Genomic DNA, 11920 nt, shown 5'->3' on the forward strand with positions numbered 1-11920 from the left:
TTAGACAAAATATTAATTAAGATAATTTGTTTTTCATGATATCAGATATCATTATTCAAAAATTCACAAATGTTTTTGTTCATATATTTACTTATTTTATCTGTTTAAATGTCTAGTTATTTAGAAAAGCAGTGACTCATGTTCCAATTCTTAGGCATGCCTGTTTTATTTTTGTTTCGAGATGCCTATTATTTAGATGATATGTTATTGCGTGTTTGGAGAAACAGCCTTATCTGTATTGCAAATGTATTAAGACAAGAGTAGATGAATTTGAATTCAAAATTAACTAGTTTCAAATCCCAGTACTCCAACGAGGATTTAGAACCTCATTCTCAAGGGGCCATGTTGTGAACAAGCATTATGCAGTAAAAACAACTAGTATTTATTTTGTGCTAAATAGTTAACATCACAAACAGCTGGTTATCATCATGTTCATACGCATTTACATGATCAAAGTATTACTGATGAAATGGTTTCAAACGATGTTACGCGGCACTATTTAAAGCTATTTAAAGTACGTTTAAAAAAGATGATAACTCAACCGTTTTATACGAATTGCACTCATGAGGTTATCGTGCAGACGGCAAACCGATTTTAAGTAGTTATCCGTATTGCTATGACAAAAGACACTGTGCTTTTGATGATTATCAGTTGCATTTTGATCCACTTATACAGACAAATTTCACTGTTTAATAAGATCTCCATTAAAAGTTCAACTTAAAAACAGGTGAAGGAAATGGCAAAGGGGCCGTGTTTGAAACAAACATAATGCAGAAGGAACAACTAGTATTTATTTTGTGCTAAATAGTTAAAATCACAATGCACCGGGTAGTGTTAAGAAATATAAGTTCATAGTTTAGCTCAACATCAAATTTTAACACAAACAATTCATAACTTTGATTTTATTCCAATCAATTTCTTACAGTTTGCAGCTTTGTTCTCCTACATGTGGAGCTCGAGGAAGCTCGTGTGCAAGATGATCCACTATGTTCAGAATGTATCAACTGTCTACATAATTGCCACGTTGACGATAAGTCGTCGTGAGAGGTACCGGAAATAATGATAAATTGCATATTTATTCAATTCGCTAGAGTAATCGCAGAACAAAGCATTGATTTTCCGAAGACGCGAAACGAAATGAAATTAGTTATACGGACATAGACTGACCATGTTAGTTTAACTGGCTACTAATGACGTTATTTCTGTATCTAGGTCGAATGTCTCGTATTTGTTCTTCTCTGAGTATGCATCATATATCGTTATATATCTCTAATACATTTCGTCAAGGACAACTATTGAATGAACTTTTTTCAATTTTATAGAAAATATTTATACATGAATGTTATATGTTTTTAGATATGTTAAATAGCAATGTGCACCCAAACCAATAGGTTACACAACAGCATTTGTACGGGTACTATTGGGATACTGAGAACTTACCATCTGGGTATGTGTACATTGTACAAGTTATTAATTATATACGATATTAATGAGCTTATAATAACATGTATAATAACAATTGCCCAAACGACCTTTGAACCAATCATGAACTTGAGCACGAGTTGAATATAATATGTCAAAATGCATAGCAGCTTTATTCAGGCACACAAAAGATATTAAACTGACAGTTCTCAATACTGTTAATCGACATCTTTTGGTGCAAAGGTTCAAAGTTACAAGCTTAACCGACCATCATTTGGTTTAAATTTATTATATCTGAAACCATTTCAAGTAACTGATGATTAGAAGATTTATACACAACAAAATATTCCTTTATAAAGATGAGTGCAGGTCTAAATAATCACACTCGGTTTAACATGCATTACGTCAAACGCCATATCAGTTGCACAACAAATATTTGTTTTAAATTCCTTATAGTTCTGAGAACTGTTTTTGTATCAATTAACCATAACATCGTATTTTAACTTTTTGGCGCCATTTCCCAAAATCAGTGTATTGTAATATCTTATCTATCCAAAGCAGTAATTTGCTTTTAGAGTAACCTAAAGTCATGTTTTGAAAATGAACAGTAATTGAATATGGCGATTAGTTCGGTGAATGTTCCCGATGTTGTTGTTATGTTGCGAGACTCATAAATACGTTTAAAGTACATATAGTATGATATTTTCCATCCAATAAAAAGTATAATTGAACGATGAGAATAAACCATGTGCGTTCCTCTGGTTACCTTGTTAATTTTGGCTTTTGCCTTTATCAATTTGTAGAGTAATACGTCTTGTTAAGGACCTTCACAATACGAGGTGGGAAGATTTAACGTTACAAAATTGTATTTTAGTTTTGAAATACATATGTTTATGTGAAACATTCATCATTTGCTACATTTGCTGCTGTTATTTGAAATTGAGAACAAATGATAAATCAGATACTTGCTGAAATTCCGTTTCCATTTAAGCGAAACATTATTTCGATAATGTGAATTATGTTTTGTGTCAGAATGTTTCAGGCCGTTCGAGGCCTTTTCATGATCATGAAATGGACCTTGACACAAGAGCTATCACAGTAATATGACAATTTCCCCCGATTTGGCTTTGTCGGGTAGATGGCTATTATTAGAGCACGAGATAAGTTTGTAAAACGATACAGTTAAATTGGATTAAAAACCTTGCTAGAACAGATGATGCAAACTGAAAAATAATATACTAAATAAATAGTACACCACTTTAGAAATTACTTTATTATATTTTATACTAATGTATGCTATATAAATAACTACAAACAAAATAACTTTCTACTATAAACATAACCGATATAGATTCATTTTTAAAATGACCTATTGGTTAAACAAAATTATCTACCAACCAAAACCTTTTTAATAATAATATGATATAATGGAGTAACACAAAACATAAAGAAAACAATTGCATACCATTCAAGATCTTGATTGAATATCATAAATATTTTATAAAATAGGGCAGCATAGACGTGAATTATTTTCTGGACTAAAGGCATATTTTGATTAAAAGAGTCAAATCTTAAACAGCTGACTGTAAGACATTTTGCTGGTATCCCGTTTATGCCGTGGGAGGCTAGAAATATTGATTAATCCGGTCGTTAGAAACGCGTTCACAGTGTTTAACTTTTCATTACATTAAAAACACGATCGAGGTGAGACTCTTGATTCATAGTTTTTGAAAGCCAAATAGGGGATTAATCTATCAGCTACGACTCTTACCAACATCATAAATGGAATAACATTGCGATGCTATCTAATAAATTTACAATTGATGAAGACGAGTTGATAAACGTCGAAACAAACAATTAAGAAACCCCAAATGTAAAAACACAGCTACTTGGATATGAAATGCATCGGTCCTCTCGTCTCTGCAACATTTCCTCTTTCCTTTTAACTAACGAAAACTTTTTTTCGTTCGTGCTGTAGTGTTTCTTCCAGCGTAATCTGTCACCAGTGCTATGCCACAATGTATATAGAGGATAGCTCTTTGTTTCAGCGTACGAGTGCAATTATATTTTTCACCCAGTGAATCCCGTTGGTCAAAGTTCACGAGGAAGCAAACGATGGTTGTTCCAAAACATCGAAATCAATTGCTCTTACAAACAAAGAAAAATGGGATATATCAAAAAGAATCGGGCGTTTAAAACATCTGCAAATGTCTCTGAAATTTAAAGGCGTGATCTAAAAAACGAATTATTTGGTTCCCCGGCTTATCAAAACACCAATAAACTGAACTATTAACGATGCGCTAAACTCAAAGCATTAAGAACTTAAGCGCTTTTAACGCTTTTCCCATTAAATTAACATTTTACTGACCGTTTCAAGGCGGTACCTAACAATCCTTGATAAACATACCTAGATTTTTATATATAGTATGTATGCACTGTGCTGCTTGTGGAGATTTTCAACTGCAAAAAGACATTTTGTTTTCAAAAGTTTCAAAAGAATGGGACCTAAAAAAGCTGGGAAAACATTTGTCATTGGATGTTGGTACATATATCGGATATAGCGTTCTTAAATTCATTTGGTTTCCTTCTTTTTAATGCGTGGCTTTAAATTGCGGAAAATAATATTAAATTGAAAACAGTTCAAATTTTCTCAAATAAGAGATCAGGATACTACCAACCGTGTTTAAAACCAAGCTATCAACGAAACCAGGTTATTAAAATGGAACTGTCGGTCGGGTGGGCGGGCGTGTGTTCCTCAAACATTGGTTTCCACCAAATATCTTAAGCAAGCATTGATGGATAGTGATGTCACTGTTTCTAAAAAGAAAGAAAAAAAATTCGCCCAATTACTAAAGTAATAACTGATGGATAGTGATGAGAGTTTGTGTGTAGGTAGCCTGTTATTGACTTAAAGTCAAGGTCACTGTGACTGTGTGACTGTGACTTTGAACTTTGATTTCTCGACAGGCCAACAGATCTACCACCCGACCAACAATTTCAAACCTGTATGCTCCATCTACTTCGAAGGGAGCATAAAAAAACAAACCTTTAGGTAACAGTCTCCGATATTTCATTGATGATGGCTGCTTTTGCCCCTTCCCCTCCCCCAGAAATCGTTTTTACTTACTATATATGTCGCTTTCGGTGAAAAAATGATATAAAACGCCAAAAAAGCACTATTTCTTCAATTGTTGAACATCTCTTGGGACAGTACCCACAAACCCACCCGTCTTCATTTCAAACCATATAAATTCCGGTTATGAGTGAGTGGGAGAATGTCAAAATGTCATGTCCCTTCTAACGTCTTTTCCTGGACCTGCCCATGATTAGTTTAAATTAAACAAAACTTTCATAATATTTAATATCTGATTTGAAAATCACTTCAAAAGTATTCAAGTCAACTGGTTTTATTATTCGCTTTTAGTTAATATATTTCGATAATTGCAATGTTCAGTTGATATCTTGTGGAGTATAGAAAATAGAATGAAGAATACCTGGTGTTTGTAAAGCTCTTAAACCAAAAATGGCGTCACACATAACGTGGTACGGTAACTGTATGTGGTACAATGCTTTGAGTTATCACGTACACATTATTTTGATATAGGAAAGCACGTTGGATATAGAAAAATCAAAAGTGCTTGTATGCATACAAAGTGAATATTTAGTTATTCAATCAAAATAGCTCCTTTCCCTAAGAAATTAAAAACACAGCATTTCGTTTTTCTAATCTACTGGGATGTTTTTTATGCATGACAATTCATTTCCTTTCGGATATACTGTCTATCAATAGTCAGACACTTCCGTTGCCTCAGGCTACAACAAAAACACACATAAATTGCGTGGGCAAATTCACCAGTTTGAGAGCTCACAACCTACATGCGTCAATACCCATGGATGGCCACGATTATCTACTTTTTTCACTATCTGATGAGGCATACCGACATTCTTTTTCGAACTATTATTAACATTTTACATGACACACTAAAATAGCAATGTCAGTGACTTAAACGAATACTCGATAAATGCATGCTGGAGGAAATACCGTTTAGAAGCGATTTCGTTTAAATGCAATGTCTCTAGCATTGCATTATGTATGTTGTATTTAAAACATATCAAATGTACAGACTAATGTGCTGTACAACTAATAAACAGGGAAATCTTGAAGCGAGCTTTTGTCAATTAACAGATTATTTGCACATTAAGTGCTGTCGATATGGCTGTCTGTTGTCTTAGCAACATTAAGTATTGACTCTTTTATATTCAAACTTCCTATTTAAGAATAGCTTTCCTTACGAGAACGCAGACAAGATCTTAACCAAAATTGTCATGGTGAGCAATGTGTTTTCGATTCGCTGACGTTTAGACAAATTTCAATTAGTTTTGAATCCCGGAGGTAATAATAGGTATCAATTGCCAAAGTAATTTCAGAATTATTTTACGATACGTTACTAGATAAGTTATCTAGTTCGATAGTGTGGTATGCTTACAAATCTCTGCCATTTGTGTTTGAGCTCTTTATTTACAAAAACACATTAATTTAAGACAATACTGTAAAACAATGGAAAGTTTTATCCATTTAAAGATATCTATAACACACACAAAATGAAGCAGAAAAACAAAACATAAAGTAATTTTGAAAGGATCCAAGATATATCAAAACAACCGTTTAGATGCATGGAACAATTTGGAGATTGTTACCTAAAGAATGTTATCCCTAAACAAAATGTAAAGCGTAGAATAACCTGTTCCGTAAATATGTATATGTATATGTAATATACAGTCATTTATTTAAGAAATGTAACGAATAGATACCATAAACTATAGAAAACGTACATGGAGGATAATGACACCGATCGCTCTTAAGTATAATTAAACAATATCTATTTGGTACATCATTGATACGTGTTTTATTTGAAAATACTTATAACGAGACATCAGGCCTGGCGTAAACAAGCACTGAACAGTACATAACTTTAGGCGTGACAACCAAACCTACCATAGCAGAACACTGTATTCAAGTATTAATAAGAGATACAAATAAGTAAATCATTTCCCTTGCATAGGAAAAACGTATGACGAAGTTATTAATAAATGTGTTTTATATTGGTTAATTCCACTGATTGTTGTTGTCCGAAAGTCAAGTCAAAAATGAATAAACAAATAATGTACCGCGTTCGTCTTATTCATAGGACCTCTATCTTCTAGATTATGAAAAAGTGAGTACTCGAAAGCATAAACTAAATAAAAAATATGACTTTCTTATATGATTGATCGTTCGTCCGTAGTTGAGTGCGACTGATATAACTATTGATCAGATGTTCTTGAAAATGCGCTCAACAATTGTATTATTTATGGCCGAAAACGTAGAAAAACCTCAAATTCACAATTTTAAGTTTGAAAATTGCTAATAAAAATATGTATATATCTACTTATTTTACTACACTGATAACTTTTGTCTTTACAAAGAAATAACTTTTGGCTATATTTGAATTAAACTCGAATATAAGTGCTAACGAAGTTGCATGGTTTGGTAAGGGTCGTTGTGGCTTTAATATCATCATATCAAATTGGCAATACGGACATGAACAAGAGCTGTCACATGAAGTGGCATATGCCCCAATGTGCCAACCAGTTCAGTAGATGCGAATATTATTTCTATTCCTTTATTACAGAAATACTATCATAAACTATAAGCATATGCCAGCCGCCATGATGGTTGACGTCAAGTTCGGAGAAGTGATGTTTTAAGCGGTAGGGTCATCTGGCTAGCATCCGGCTCATTCGCAAAGTAATTTTGGACTATCTGCATGCATGGCAAAGTTACATCTCAGACATGACAACTATACTCTATATATGAGCATATATGCAGCATTCCATACTGATAAAGCGGTAAGTCTGAGATTGCGCTTTTGGTAGGGTCGTCGGTCCTGCAGGCGACACATAACCTTTTATGTACCAAAATATATGCAAAGTAGTTTTAAAACCACTCCGTTTGTGAAAAATTAACAGCCCGGACAATTCCAAATGTACTCTATCAATGTGCATACATGCAGTTTTACCTAATGATTTTACTCTTACTGCGACCTTTAACTTGGATGTAGGCTCTGGGTCTTGCAGGCGACACATTATCTTTATGTACAGAGCAAACTAGCCAATTAATATTAAAATCCATCCGAAAAAGTTTCAACCCGTACACGATTTGCTATAGTGTTGAACATATAGGCAGCATTCCATAATGATATACCTGAACGTTTGATCTTGATCTTTGATGTAGGGACTTCAGTCTTGCACGCACAACGTCGTCTTTATAAACCAAACATATGTTTCCAGTGATTGTAAAATCTCTCCGTGCATGTCTAAGTTACAATGCATACACGACCACCTTTATTCCATATATGCAGCATTCTATATTATTAAATGATAAAGTCTGACCTTAAGCTTATTGATGTTAAAATATCTCACTGCTTGACTGTCAAGACATACAAATCATTCCATAATGATAAACTACAAGTGTTACAATCACCTTTCAGGTAGGGGCGTGGGTATTTTTCTCGACATATAGTATTTCTGTAATGAGCAATTGACCCCAGACATGGAAAGCTAACCCTTCAGTATCAAAATTTACCCGTGAATGAATAAGGCAGTATCTGTTTGATGAGACTACTCACTTAAAACTGAGTGAAATTCATTCAAATATGTATATCATTTATAAGGAAGGCCTGAACAATAAATATAAAGTGCAAAAAAGTGTTCTTTAAAACAAGAATGAATCGAAGTTTGCCATATGTTAACAGCATACACGAGTAAGTTACGGCACTATTACTAAGATAGTTGGCATATTGTTGAGGTTAAAACATTGATCAGGGGTAAACAATATTTTATATGCAAGTGTTATTATTTGCACATCATATCTATGAATTTACATCATGTTTATGCACTTATAACTATATAGATAAAAAACATTTCAAACGTAACGCCATGAACAATTAGCCAAGCAATTCTGGACATTTGATTGTAGTTGCTAGGAAAACCTATTTCACGTTCAAAAAGCAAAGGACGCAATTCATGTACCATCTACACGAAACTACAAATAACCGAATACACATAGCAATACAAATATACGGATAGGAAATGTTGTGCCGATCAAGGAGAATATAACCAATCTTTGAGAAAAATATACGTCGGGGCAGAACCAATGTTGTTCAGCGGACATGCATTGAATTGACAAACTGAGTTGTACAAGACTACACGATTACTTCCTTTTATTTGTTATCGTAGCCAAGCAGTCGTCGAATTCCTCAATACTTTATTAATGTTGAAATATTGAAATAAAGTATTGTTTTTCGATCGATAAGTAGTAAACAGTATTGCTTCTATACATTTCATAACAAGACTTCCGCCCGTACGAGAACGTGCCAGAACAATATATCACGTGAGGCGTGACAGACTTTTTCAGCCAACCTTTTCTCCAAAGCTGTACAAATTGAGTTAGGAAATCATTTCCCTCGCATGGTAACGAGTTTAAACACAACGCAACTGCTCATAAAATCATTGCTTTTTTGTATTGTTATATCTTCAAGAGCCTTTTTAATACTTTATGCCATAAATGATTTCATTGACAATGTAAATCGTTATATTTATATTTGCTTTATAAACTTCGGACAAGTAAGCCCTCTGAAGGATTCTGGACTAAAGACCATCGACGGAAGAAATTAAATCATAGCATGTTATAAACTTTCTTGATTAAACATTTTCGTTGGCAACAACTGTCAAATGCAATTAGCACGGCTAAAAGGCAAAATACACCAATTCAGGTTTGCCTACTCATTGGTATATGCCTTATTTCTTATTATTAACTTGTTATAGTCAATAAAAGCAAGGTGATACCATCTAAGACTATTCCCTACATTTCATAATTATAGGTTTTGACTCTTAAATGTTTGTGATTTCATACACAGGCTGAACATGATAGAGCTACTTGATCTAAACAAAAGTGTAAGTAAAAAGTAATCTGTAGAGCGCCCAAACCTTAGCTAGACCATGTACAGTAAATGTCAAGTTCAAAATGGTGTTCCTAAAGATATGAATTGCATCGAAATTCGTCATATAATAACATTATACAATGTATACTAGGAAAGTTTCACATATGATTGCATGTTAGGAAATATATAAGTCTTGCATAACGGGAATGCGTCTCCGAGTTTTAACGAGCCTGAAAATTTATGTCCAAACCACTCCGGGTAAGACGATTGACGAACATTTACACGCCATTTCAGAATAATGCTTTATTGGATAATGATTCATTAAACAACATTCAAAGTTTTACAACTGCAGAGTCCAAACAATGTAAATCAGCAAATCAAATCTAAAGAATATTAAATAAATACCTCAAAACGATTAAGTCAATTTGCCTTTCACAGCGCCTCATGACGTTGGCGTCAATAATCAACTTTGAACGCTCAATGTGCTGGAATATCTAAAAATCAACTTCGTCAAAATAGCACTCAAATTTAAATTGCAAGAAAATGTACTCCACATACATGTGAACTATACTTATATTCTTCGCATTATACCGTATGGGGGCAGAGACCTGAGGACCGCTGGATTTGAAGAGTGGGTCTGTTTTGGTCGCTGTATCGCGGGAAAATTATGTAGATTTACATACCAGTGTTCATTTCATAAAGTTTATAATCGGATCCATTTTCGTATATTATATCAGACGTACCCTTATCTTTCATACGGCTGCGTAATTAACTGTCAATATGGTTAATATTCATATGGATTCATTGACTCATTTTTTGAGGGAAAGTGTACTACATAAAAAGAAATGAAGGATGAGGCATACTGACTTACTTCTTCGAACTTTTATGAACAATTTATATGACACACTTAAGACAGCAATGTCACTGACTTAATCGAATACACGATTATGACATGCTGGGGAAAATATCGTTTGTGAGCGATTTCGAATTAATGCAATGTTCTTAGCAGTGCAATATGTAAGTTGTATCAAAAACATAACAATTTAACAGACTACTTGGCTGAGTAACTTATAAACATGGAAATCTAGAAGCTAGCTATTGTCTTTTACCTGCTTACATTTTGTATTTGCAAAACTGAAAGTGCTGTCAATATGACTGTCTGGTGTCAAGGCAATATTCAGTATTGGCTCTTGTAAACTTCCCATTTTAAAATACATTGACTTAAGAGAATACAGACAAGATCTTAACCAAAATTGCCATTTTGAGCAATGTTTTTTAAATGCGCTGACGTTTAGAAGAAGGTTCATTAAATTAAAATTTTGTATCCAGGTGGTAATAATAGGTATCAACTGCCCAACTACAAGTGAATATCCTGAAAGTAATTTCAGATCTATTTTCCGATACGTTACTTGATTAGTTGTCTTCTTCAGTATTAAAATATGTCGTACAAATCCCCGTTATTTGTGTTGGAGCATATTATTTGCAAAAACACATGACTTAAAGAACAAACTGTGAAACGGTAGAATGCTAATCCATTTATCGAAATATAAACACACTCAAACGACAAAATCAAACCAATAATACGACAAAATGCAAAAACAAATCTAAACATAAAATACTTTAGAGAGGATCCAGGATTTATCAAAACAACCAATAGCGATTACCTTCACCGATTAGTATAACTCTGACGTACGTTCTTACCAACAGGAGATTTATAGAGGGACAGCATGAACATTGATTATGTTGCCATTTTAATCAGACAAATTGTGTGTTTTTTTCCAAGAGTTAAACTGGTAAAGAGAGCAAACATGTATAAGGAGCTTGTTTTGTAAACATTCGTAAAATAGGGACGGACAATCAAACCTAGACCAACCTATATATAATTATGCAGAAATATTCAACATGTGCTTGTATAATATTAAGAAAGGGGTAACAAGTTCAAGTCGCACAGTTGTCTACTATTTATAAATGTTTGTCAAGTTTCATTCAGCTCAGATGCCGAAACATGGTTAAACAGTTATCAGCACACATTTAGATACAGCAAACAATCGTCAGGAAATTAAAATACCACATTTGAAAAATGTTGAAGGAGAAACCATTGAAAAAAAGTATTTATTTTGAGCTAAAACATTAAAAAAAAATAAAATCTCGCCTCCCACATTTGTTAACATCGGACCTGCCGAAGGTTTTCCGTCGTAACCTAACAGCTTTAAATAAAAGTCAAAAGAAATATGGCGATTGCAGAGCCGAATGCACGTCATGATGTTTGGGAAAAACATATTGATACTACTTACCAGGCGAAAGAAGGTTCCAAACATCCAAATGTTTTAACGTTTCGTAGCAATATTGCAGCTCAGATTTGAACAACTTACTTAAACCGTTGCAGATTCGGAATACGTGTACCCCATGACTTTATTGTATGAATTTTAGAATACATATTCCTATTATCGAAGATGAAATTTGAAATTATGCTTGCTGGGGAAAAGGTTTTTATCTTGTAAATTTAAGTCAAAACA

This window comes from Mya arenaria, chromosome 13, assembly GCF_026914265.1.
Source record: "Mya arenaria isolate MELC-2E11 chromosome 13, ASM2691426v1".
Lineage (NCBI taxonomy): Eukaryota > Metazoa > Mollusca > Bivalvia > Myida > Myidae > Mya > Mya arenaria.